This window comes from Opisthocomus hoazin, chromosome 1, assembly GCF_030867145.1.
Source record: "Opisthocomus hoazin isolate bOpiHoa1 chromosome 1, bOpiHoa1.hap1, whole genome shotgun sequence".
NCBI lineage: Eukaryota > Metazoa > Chordata > Aves > Opisthocomiformes > Opisthocomidae > Opisthocomus > Opisthocomus hoazin.
The window spans coordinates 140,373,094-140,385,425 of record NC_134414.1 but is presented as its reverse complement, the minus strand read 5'-3'; positions in this window follow the sequence as shown (position 1 = coordinate 140,385,425).

Below are 12,332 nucleotides of genomic sequence, written 5' to 3'. Positions count from 1 at the left end.
CTGAACATGGCTCGGCCCTCCGAGCTCAGCCTCACTGCTGCAGTGCGGACCCAGCCCATGCGCCAGAGACGCAGGATTGCCACCGAGAGTAGGTCAGGGGGTGAAAGTCTCTTTCACAGGGTTAAAGGTCTCAATCCTCCTGATGCTCCCTCTAAAGGATGATGCATTCCCACCTAAGAGATGCTATTCCCTTTTCTTGCCACCTTCCTTTTCAAATGTTAATTCTTCGTTCATCATTTTCCAGGAGCTGAGATGAAGGCCACATCATCTGATCTAAAGGGGCACTAAGAACTAAGCCATAGGGATTGCACTCTGAACATGCACAGCGCTGAGACCACTGAAAATGAGCCCGTCAGTGTCTGCCCAGGCCTCCCAGAGCCAATATTTCAGCCTTTACCACCACAGGGCAAGAACAGTACCACCCGGAGCGGTGCATGGTGAGAGAGGAGTCCCTCAGACTCAGAGCTGAATGCACTAGAAAGCCCAGAAAGAATGACGCATGAGGAAAGTGTTTTGCAAAGATGAAGCCAAGGATGCAAATGTGAAGGAGTGAGTAGCGGCATGACACAGCGAGCACCATCCTCTGCACCAGAAGGGCCTGGTGGAAAAGTAGTGCAGGCTCGTGTAATGATAATGTGAGTCCAAGCATCTATCAGGATGGCGGATGAAGGAAGAGGCTGGTCTTTGACAACTTCTGAGCTGACTTTGCATCCTGGGTGGTTGCTGCCATTTGTTTTCTTCTTCTGTGATAATTGTATGTCGTTTCTCTGCATGGTTCACTGCACAAATGATTTCACGTACCCGCCCGAGCTGTGCTTTATTGTATTTTGTTTAAATATGCGAAATTGTATGCAACTCCATGTGACGTCTTATGCAAATTGCTTCTTGTGTTACTGTGCATATTTGAAGTTAATTTGAGTGTGATCACAACTCTGACTCTGAAGCCATTGTTTAGACTGAGCACTCACCCAGCTCCCCTGATCCTTCCAGTTATCTCAGGAGCAGCAGCCTGAGCCTCCCCCACCTGCCTCAGCCTTGATCCAGAGGCAACGTGCGCTGGAGGTGACACGGCTTAGATGAAGGTCACGTTCCAGGGCTCTGCTGAGTTTGCCAGCCAGTGCCGTCAGAGAGCGAGTATTTAATGGGGAAGCTGGAACACCAAACTTGTGTCCCAGAAGGGTCAGCAGACAGGCACTCACGGGGAGTGATTTTTAATCCCTGCGGAGCCAGGCTAGACTCTGGGCAGTGACATGCCATCCAGCGGTTCGATAGCTCACTAAAATGTCCAAAAGCATTTAGGCGTAGAAGAAAGCACTGGTTTTACAATGTCAGGAATTAAAGTTGCTTTCTGGAAGAGCTTGTTTCTTAAAGATCTGCGCTTTATGGCAGTGGATCTGCAGATACAGGCAAATTCTCTACACACAGGTGCTCCGTGTTCTTAAAAAGACCAGACTCCATTTAAAACGTCTAAACACACCAGCCATAACACAGGCAGCAATACAATATCCACGCTAATCTCTGAAGGCATACAAGCCATTTCAGCAACATTCTTCATGCTAATTTTCTCTTTTCTCTTCTGCCTGGTTATGAGTCAGCAGCTAGGCTTGAAACCCCTAACCTTCATCATTGAGGAAGATGTAGACGTCACTCCGGCAATGCCTTAATCTTCTATTAAAAAACAGAAGAGACAGTCAACCACCGAGTTTGCTGTAACTCCCACTTTATCCCCGGCTCCTATAATCCACTGTGATCTGGCAGTGAAGTATTTCATGCAAGGATTTCTGCTCTGGGCAGTGGAGTGCAGATGGGTGCCTAGGGGCAAGGGTGGCTGGGAGCTGCGTGCCGTGTCCCAGGGCTGCTGGTGTCCAGGGCTGCGGGCGGGAGGGAGTGAGGCAGGAGGTGCTCCAAGGCAGATGCCGCTGGTCTACTGTAGCACCCAGCCTGCGGCTGCCCTGGGGGAGCTGCTGTCGTCTTTCCCCTCGACAGCTGCTCCTGGGGCATCCTCTTCTCTCGTCCCCTTTTGCCCTCCTGTGCCGGGCTGGTCTCACCCAACTGCCTGCCCTCTCCAGGAAAGGGGTGGATGAAGGGCCCTGGCCCGGGCTGGGTACCAAGCCTCGGTTAACGAAGATAAGCAAAGGCAGAGGGGGAGCTGGCCCCAAAGCCCCTACATGCCCAGCTCACAAGGGTGCACGCTCCCCTGGGCTGCAGTGTGGAGGGGCCCTCTTCTGCTCATCAGAAATCCCCTCAGATCTGCAAGACACCCCAGCCATCACCCGAAGCAATTGGTCCTTGGCCTGCCTGTCACATGCTGTGCCCTCCAATCTCCATGCCAGCTCTCTGCGTGCTGGAGGCAGCCGGGATGGGCATCCTGCGCTCCCTGGGTAACTACAGCCCTACAGCACTGTCTGCAGTGTCCCCACAGCCCCAAGCAGCCAGTGTCATCTCCAGGTGAGCCTCGGGCACCCGGCTTGGCTTATGCTGCATTAAAAGCCAAGTCGTGACGAAAATATCCTGCAATTGCGTAAGAAGAGAGGATTGGCAGGGAGCTCCTGGCCTGGGGCAGGCAGCCCCAGTGCATACTCTTGCTCAGAGACTTCCAGTCCCAAAGCAAGTTCAGTCTCTGGCCTCACTGCTGCTGTTCCAGATCCTTGCACTGGCAGGTGGGAAGCTGCTTCTAATTTCCAACCTCAGTGTACCCATGGAGCAGCCTATGATAATTCATTCTTGCGCCAGCATTGTCCTCAGGCTTGAATTCAATGTCAAAACCCTTTGTTAACACAGAGTTAATGTTGCTTGATGATAGCTCATTCCTTCCCAGAACATTATGTTCATCAAAACGCAAACTTGTGGAAAAACAGGACATTTAGAGTTAAAGTACATGCCCAGGCAACCTTACTTCTGCTCCTTCTGAGTTGGCAGCTGCCAGAGAGACTGCCATCTCTCCGTCTGCATTTGCTGTGTCAAGTGCAAAGCATTCTGCGATGACCTGAGGGAGCATTTCCTGGGACACGATGCAGGACTGTGAGCACCAGAGGGGGTGAGCAGGGGGGGTGAGCAGGGAGCGGAGAGCCCGTCCCATGGGGGCAGGCAGGGGGACATGCCTGACTCCCATCTACATAGCAAAAGGCAAAGTGTTTCTGTCCACGGGATACTCAGGCCCTCTCAGAGCAGCACTTCGAAGGATGGAAGGAGATGATATGTGATTAGGACGTCCTGGGGTAAAGATTTCACCAGGCACTCTCCACTCTGCAACAACACAGAAAGGAGAAACTTTCTGGCAGGGGTGAGCTCACAAAGATGCAGCTGTGTGGCATCAGTCCTTGGGGAAGAACACCACCGGAGTTCGCCGAGAGCACGCCCCGACCCACTGCACCGCAAAGTCACTGGGGTGGGGGAGAGCCATCTCCAGCAGCAAGTTTAGCTAGCCCAGCAGATGCGGCTCTGCCACGGCTGGGGAGGACTCGTGCGATGCCCGACAGCAGCAAGCTGTTCGCCCTTTCACGCAGCTGCAGTCGTGCTGCTTTGCCACGGAGGCTGCTGTGTCTGAGGTGAAGGATACTAGGAGGTTGCCACGAGCTTCAGCCCCATCCTGGGCTCTCCATATTAAAAGCAGAGAATTCAGGCCAGGATTGCTAGCAGGGCCACAGAAACACGCAGAGCACAAAGGGTCAGGGGCAAAAATTTTGATAGTTTTAATATACGGCAATTGTGGAAGCTTCAAGCACAGAAGCAAGAACGGTAAGAGGGACTCCCTCTCTACACCACTCCCCGATTACCCGTGCTGCTGCCAATTCCAGCTCACCTTCCCCACCGCGTTAAACTGTTAGTGCTCCTAATGTTTAAAAAAGTTTCTTACAGCCTTTGCTGCTGGGCACGTATTTCCTAAGCAGTGCCTTACAGGAGGTTCAGTATGAAGTGCAGCCACAAATCAGGTCCTGCCCATGGCAGGCTGCTCAGTGTCCGTCTGTCCAGCCAGGCTTTACGCTGGGCTTCTGATCTCCTGTGGTTTTGGGGTGTCAAGCAGCATTTCTGAAATTTATCACCTTTCCACAGTTTTTTACGTCTGGATTGTGTGCAGGACCTGCCCTCTGCTTAGAATGGCCCCCTTGCTGACCCAGAAGGGCAGCTGGCCATGCCTGCCATGGCAAGCACATGCAGGTGATGGGAACTGATCTGGGGAAGCTGGGGCTGTCAGCTGGAAGGCCTGAAGGTCTCCACTCCAGAAAAAGGTTAGAGGGAATGAGCACGGAGCGGTTTCTCAGGTGGCAGCTGCTCCCCAGACAGAGCCAAAGGCTTCTGTGACAGATGCTCACTCTGCCTGTGAGGCTGGACGAAACAAAGCCCCAGGTGACCGCGATGCTGAGGGAGTCCCTGGAAAACACAAGCATCCTTGCTAAAATGAGGCCCGGCGATGATGCAAAAGATTTTCTAGGAACTCTTGAGCATCTAGGTGAGACTGGGAACTGCCCTGAGGATGTGGAGATCATCATGGCAGCCTGCCTGGGAGGAGGAGCGCAGCCAGCTGACTGGGAAGGAGCCACTTAAACCTGCCGAGTGCTACCTGCTGCAGCTCTGGACTCACCTGCCCTGACCCAGGGGCTTACAATGAGGCAGGGAATATGTGCCCCACGGTCCCACATCCCTCTGGGAGGGAAACCTGGCAATTTCTGGGTTCCCTAAAGCCACATTTAAAGTTAGAGGTGCTTCCACCTGGCGAAACAGTAAATCATCCAGGAGCTCAGTTTTTGGGTCTATCAAGAGGCCCCAGGCATAAGTTCACAACTATCATGTGCTCAGCTTGAATAGTGGAAAACTACCCAGAACCAGATTGCACCATGGCGTGTGAGGAACATAAAGATGGAGTGTACAAAATGAGAAAAGGACAGTGCTCTGTCAAACAGACAGGACACGCTCATAGATACAGGCAGCTGGACCTGCTTGCCTCCGAAACAGAAGAACCACATCAAATCCTGATGGGATGCATCCACAAGTGCTGAGGGAGCTGGCAGATGTCATTGTGAGGCCACTCTCGATAATCTTTCGTTGATCATAGCGACTAGCACAAGTGCCTGAAGACTGGAGGAAAGCAAACATCACTCCTATCTTCAAGAAGGGCAAGAAGGACCCAGGGAACTACAGGTCAGTCAGCCTCACCTTGACCCCTGGGAAAGTGACGGAGCAGCTAATCCTGGAAACCATTTGCAGGCACATGAACAACAAGCAAATAATCAGGAATAGTCAGCATGGATTCACCAAGGGGAAGTCACTCTTGACCAACTTGATAACCTTCTATGATGAAATGACTGGCCTAGTAGACAAGGGGAGAGCTGTGGATATTGCTTACCTCAACTTCAGCAGGGCCTTTGACGGTGCTGCCTGTAAGATCCTCGCAGACAAGCTGTTGTTGTATGGGCTGGATAGGCAGACAGTGAGGCTGGTTGAAACCTGGCTGAATGGCTGGGCCCAGAGGGTGAAGATCAGTGATGCAAAGTCTAGCTGGAGGCCAGTACCTGGTATCGACCCCCTGTACCCCCAGGGGTCAATACTGTGTCTAGTCCCGTTCAGCATCTTCATTAATGATGTGGATGATGGGGCACAGCGTACCCTCAACAAGTCTGCTGATGACACCAAACTGGGAGGAGTAGCAGATACATCAGAGGGTTGTGCTGCCATCCAGAGGGACCTCAACAAGCTCGAGAAATGAGCTGACAGGAACTTCATCAAGTTCTAGAAGGAGAAGTGCAGAGTCCTGCACCTAGGACCAACAGCCCCATGCACCAATATATGCTGGGGGCCACCCAGCTGGGAAGCAGCTTTGCAGAAAAGGACCCGGGGGTCCTGGTGGACACCAAGTTGAACAGGAGTCAGCCGTGTTGCCCTTGCCACAAAGAAGACAAATGGTGTCCTGGGATGAGTTAGACAAAATATTACCAGCAGGACAAGGGAGGTGACCCTTCCCCTCTACTCAGCTCTGTTGAGGCCACAGCTGGAGTGCTGTGCCCAGCTCTGGGCTCCCCAGTACAAGAGAGACATGGACATACTGGAGAGAGTCCAATGAAGAGCTGCAAAGATCATTAAGGTACTGGAGCATCTCTCGTATGAGCAAAGGCTGAGAGAGCTGGGACTGTTCAGCCAGGAGGAGAGAGGGCTCAGGGGGATCTTATCAATGCATATAAACACCCAAAGGGAGGGTGCAAAGGGGATGGAGCCGGGCTCTTTTCAGCGGTGCCAGTGACAGAACCAGAGACAGTGGGCACAAACTGAACTGTGGCAGGTTCCCTCTGAACACCAGGAAACCGTTTTTTACTGGAAGGTCACCGAGCACTGGCACACATCACCCAGAGAGGTTGTGCAATCTCACTCCTTGGAGATACTCAAAAGCTGTCTGTACACGGTCCTGGAGCTGGTAAGGGGAAGCAGGACGTGATGGCAGGGAAACTGTCTGTACCTTGCTCCACTTCTTATCAGGAACTGTCCCCTCCCGCCACACAGCTGCACGCCTTGCCTGCTGGGGAAAAAGAAGTGTCCAGGTATGTGATACAGGTTGAGAAACACTGGGAAGTCTGCAAGATGTGCTGTGACTCGCTAACACTGCTGCTGCTGAGCTTTGCTCTTTGGGAACTACAGCACGAGGAGGATGATGAAGTAATCCTGGGAGATGGACTGTCCCGCGGTACAGTGAGAGGAAGCAAGGCAGCTGGCAAGTTTTGCCTGATGATGTTGTAAACACATCTGAAAAATTACTTCCCTGAATGTTATGTTTACCTGAAACGTGGGAGCCCTGCCCAAAGGGATCTGCTCCAGACCCTGGGAAAGCTCTGGGATACAATAAAGGGGCAAGAGCTGTTGAAACCTCAAAAGCCACCCAGAGTGATGCAGCCCAGGCCTGTTACTCTGAAAACCCCTCGGTGTGTCTGAGTCCGTAATGAATTCCAACAGGGTTCACGGCGCACAGGCTTGATGCATCCCTGATGTTACAGGCTGTTAAAACGCTGGCAGCAGACTGTCCTTCCAGGCTTTTGGCGCTTACCCAAGGGGCTCCTGGCAGACCCTGTTATCCCCAGAACCCCAACAGCAGACTACTTATCCGGCACTGCATTTTATCCTGGCTGGTTTTGCCCTTTTGGTCTGCCACAGCCCTGCGCCCCTCTCCCCGAGCCCCTTCCTCATCCCTGACAGGCAGCAGCTGCACGTATGAACCGGCTTCCCCTCTGATGTGTGCTCCAAACCTGGAAAAAACCTTCCAGCATCAATTCATCAGGAAGATCACGTCAAGCCCATCTAACCTCACTCTCTGACAGGGTAACTGGCCAAGCGGACTGGAGGGGATGTAGTAGATGTGATATGTCTTGACTTTCAGGTTTTTGATACAGCAAAAGGCATGAAGCTCTCGTAAACAAACGATGGAAAAAAACCCCACAGTCAGAATTGCCGAAAGGTGCACGCAATCGCCAAAAAGTGTATGCAGCTGATTTGGGGTGATTGCACCGTTGGAGTGGAAAGGCACTTTCCAACGGGGCTGTGGAAATCGGCAGGTTCATTTTCATCAGGGACAGCTTAAGCTGTGTGGTAGGAAAAGCTTTTTAAGTATTGAGCAATAAAATGCTGGACTAGGTTGGCCAAGGGAGCCCTATCACTAGAGGCTGTTGAGAACAGGTTCAACAAATATCTGTCAGGGATGAGTTGTGCTTACTTAATCTTGTCACTAGGTCAGAAGGATGTATTAGATGATTGCCTGAGGTCTCGTCCCAATTTAATTTCCCCCAATTAAATTAAATAAACCTCAGAAATCATTGGCAGAAGCAAGCTGCAGCAAGCTGTACTCACTGCGTCCCCCCGAGTCAGGCGTCAGACCAGCACTAACCCCGTCTGGGTGTAAAACAGGTTCAGGACCTATCACTCATCCCCCTGACGCTGAAAATCAGCACGATGAAACCCTTCTGGCTCTGCTATCTGCACAGGCGTGTGTAGTGCATTTAGTTCAGAAGGGCTTTTGTGTATTTCTCAAAAAAAAAAATGAGCCTTTTCTGAGATGCTGGGTTTTAAATTTCCTTCCTCAAAGGGCTTATGGGAGTGGGCATTACGTGGGAGAAACACCAAGCAGTCACCTGCATGGAAAATACAAGGCTTTGGACTGATCTCTTACCCATTAAGGAAAAACTCTTTGGGGGATGGAGCAGGAAAATGTGGGTTTGCGAGCCTGTGCTCAGCACCTCTTTTCTTACAATGCTGCGCTTGTCGTGCTAACCTGCTCTGCCTGCCAAGGAAGCACAGCAAATTGCAAAGAGAGGTAAATCTGTGCAGCCTCAAAAAGAGCCAAACTCTGAAGAGAAAAGGAGTGCCTGACTTAGTCAGGGCCAAGCTCCTTCCCTCCTGTAGTGGCTCGTTTCACTGGGCACATCCCCATGTATAAAATGGATTTCGAGAGAGAAGTTCACCCACCTCAGACTTTCGCCAAGCTGAAGAAGCCAACCCCTCTCCATGTCCACTCGCACGGAGAGCACGGGGAGGCATGGAGACAGACAGACTCTGTTATTCTGGCTCCCCCACACTGCTGCCAGCCCCGAGCCCACTTCCGAATAGGGGTGACAAGTTGTATATAGCATCCTTAATAAGATCAATGTAATGATCTCTTTAAGGCTGTTGTCTTTGTGATCACGTCACATTGGAGCTTCATAACCATCTCGTGAATGATGAATGCACCCAGATCTGTCTTTTCTTCTGTCATTTCTACCCAGTGAAGCTCTGTGTGTAAAAGACATCCCTGTTAGCAGGAGCGAGGAACAGGACCTCACGCTTCTCTGCTCCAGACTGTGAGTAATTCTTCTAAATGCATTTAATCAGTAGACTTCCTTTTCATGCTGCTTTTTTGCTGAGCTAGAGCCATTACTGCAAGCAGAATTATTCCCAAGGCCAGTAACATTCCTTCATGGTGGCAGTTCCCTTTTGACTCCACACGTCATCTGCCTTTCCCCAGCATTTTATCCACCTAAAATTCTCCTATTAATTCCTTTCACTTTAGCTTATCTAGCTGCCTTCCAGCCTCTCCTGTGTCAATTGCCCTACTGAAATCCAGATAGATTAGATTTACCAATTTCTTTTTTTTTTTATCCAGGTAAGGGAAAGGAGGTAAGGAAAAGGATCAAGTTAAGGGCACACAGTGCTTTTGTTGATAAACCCATTCTGTATTTGATTCCATTTTCCACTTACTGCTGTAGCTTTAATTTTGTTTTCCTTCTGTAATTTGTTCTTAACCTTATGCTCTATTGAGACTAGACTAATGGGTTTGCAGCTGCCCAGAGTACTCTGTTTTCTCTCTTCCTGAAATATAGCTCCATTTTTCCAGCCCTGGCATGCTTACTCTGAATTTGATGGATATGCTGCAAATCTTTGCTCCCAAAACTGCAGTTTCCTCAGCCAGTTTTGAAAAATCACAAATATGGAGGTGAGTTGGTGAGCTCCAGTCTTGCTGCAATAGAGCTTCTCGAGTTTTGCTTCTGCCTCAATACAGTAATTCACTGTTCTCCACCCTTTCTTCTGTCCTGTCCTCCCACCCTTTTCAGCATCGTCCTTCTCATTGAGAAGTGACACGAGGCAGCTGTGAAGACCCAGAGGTGCTTTAGCAGCACCGTGGTGAGCTCTGAAGGTGGCATGTAGAGCGCACCAGCCAGACACCCACCACAATGCTCTCCTGGTGGATTAAATGCTACAGTTTAGGCTAGCAGACTGGTGTGTTTCTCAACAAGGGGGAATTTGCAAAGTGACTGTATAACTTCGAATGAGAGCAGAGAACCCGTGAAACTCACTACAGATTCTCTGACTGTACAGAAACATGCAGACACCTAAGCCAAGAACGTAAAGGAGTTATTAAAGTTCCTCTGCTTCTGAAAAGGTGAAGGTAGTGGTGGGGGAAGATACTCCTAGATCTTGCAGTGTAGGTTTCAATGACATTTTGGTGACTGCTGCTGTTCGGAAGAATATGGATGTCACCGCTTAGGGAGTCACCCCACAGCCAAACAGGTCCTGCTATTAGGAGAGTTACCTGCACTTGGAACAGAAGTAAGATGGGCTGAGTAGGGCTACAGAGGGTGGTAAGCCAGCTGGAGAAGAAAGGGTCATGCAGCAGGGCTTTACAGATGCTAACGCTGCTGTCAACATAGACGCATTTCCACAGGGCCAAGCAAGCGTACCACCATTCTGGCTTTCAACATTATGAACACACTGAATGCTGGCTCTTGGCAGATCAGCAGCACAAAATCACTGATCCACGGAAAAAATCAGGTGGGAAGGGACCTCCAGCAGTCCCTAGTCCAATCCAGAAGTCTCTAGTCCAATCCCCTGCTCACAGCAAGGTAACTCCAAAGCTAGACCAGGTCGCTCAGGGCTTTGCTCACACACCTTCTGAACATCTCCAAGGGTGCGGATTCCCCAGTCTTTCTAGGGACCTGTTCCGCTGCTGAACTGCTCTCAAGCGGAAGAAATTTTTCCTTATATTTGTTCAGCATATTAAGAAATTTTTCCTTATATTTGTTCAGAATATTCCTTGTTGCAACTTGTGTCCATTGTTTCTTTTCCTTTCTCTGTGTCCCCTTCTCAGAGTCTGGCTCCATCTTCTCTGCAATTTTCCATTAGGCAGGAGCAGCTCCACCTTCTCTACAACTTTCCTTTAGGTAGGAGCAGACAGTGATTAGATGGCCCCTTGGCATTCTCTTTTGAACAAACTGAGCTCCCCAGCCTTCTCCTCGCACATTGTGTGCTTTGGCTTTCCTCTGCGGGGCCCTTCTGCTGGCCATGCTGCGGTTTGTCAACAGCTATGTCGTACTGAGGAGCCAGCCCTGGGCATAATCTTCCAGGTGGGGCCTCACAACTCTCAAGTGGATGGGAATAGTAATTTCCCTTGATCTGATGGCTACACTTTTGCTAATGCAGCCTAAGCTGCAGGGATCCTTCATTGCTTGAAGGGCTCACTGCTGAATCATGTTCAAAACGCTTCTTGAGACTTTTTGTGGTGATCTAATAAAACTCATTTCTGTTTAAGCCTGTTGAGGTTATCACCACAGAGAAGCTCTCACCCTGCTGGAACGGGTTTTGCTTTGGTTGTGTGTGCTTCGGCTGTGACCAGGCAAGAGACATCCCCCTCAGGCACCTTCGATGTGACTGTCATTTTCGCCCTGTGCTGAAGGTCCTCAGGCACAGTCCCTCTGGCTGTCTTAACACATCCAGTGATGCTTTTTTCTCCTTCCAAATTATGGGATTTGTATTCGTAGCATATTGGCCAGAAAGTTTGGTAGCTAATTGCCCTTACTACAGCAGTCAAATGAACTCAGTCTGGAGCTAAGGCTGATCAATCCCGAGTTACTGCGTCCCTGCCCAAGGGGGACCTCCATGCCCCCAGTTCCAGAGCAACCCACTTCTTTCAGTGAAAAAACAGTGGATTGTTGTTGTATATGCTCCTAATTCCAAAGTGTATCCCAGGTGTGTGGCTTCTGCTCCGTGCCCGTAAGAGAGTAGATGCCACTAAAATGCAGTGATTCAGGCAAGCAAGCATGTGCAGGATAATGCACACTATAACTCTCTGTTACCGTGTATTTCTCAAACCTTAAGCAACACTACCCAGAGGAGTTACCAAGCAGGGCAAGATGCAATTTATTTCCATGCAGCGGAAAAAAAGCCAGGAATGACGTGCTGAAGTGCTCGCTGCTGTGTGCTGCCAGGGGATTTAATCAGCTGATTGCCAAAGATATGTCAGTTGCCCGAAAGAGTGAGGCCAACATGCCTTGCTGAAAAATGTACTCACAAGATTAAAATACCAGCTTCAGGATAAACCTAATATTGTCCCACAAGCAGATGAAAATTTGGGCTAGAATGAACAGCCTCCGTCATTAAAATGCATGTCACTACATCATCACACCTTGCAAGTCCATCTGTCCTTCTCTGCCTACTGCTCAGGTACCCCAACTAACTCAGGTAGCACCAGAGGCAACTTACTGAACACTCCAGGCCAGGTCTACCAGCCCTAGGAGCCTGCCAGGCAGGAACCCGTGACACAAAGCACCACCTATATTAATGGGGCGGCCACCGTGAACAGCGCAGTTTACCCACAGATAGCAGACAGAAGGTGTTCAAGCGCAGCACATACAGCGGCAACATGAGCAGATGGTCTGTGGTCATTGTTGAGGGTCCAGGGGCGGGTGCCTTGTGTTAGGGTGGCGAGGAAGGAGAGAGACAGAGAAATCAGGCGAGCTTAAAAAGAAGGGAAGAGCTGAGGTGGGAACGTGACAGTCAGATGTGACTGTGGAGGAGGTAACAAGGACGGGAGACGGAGAAGGCAG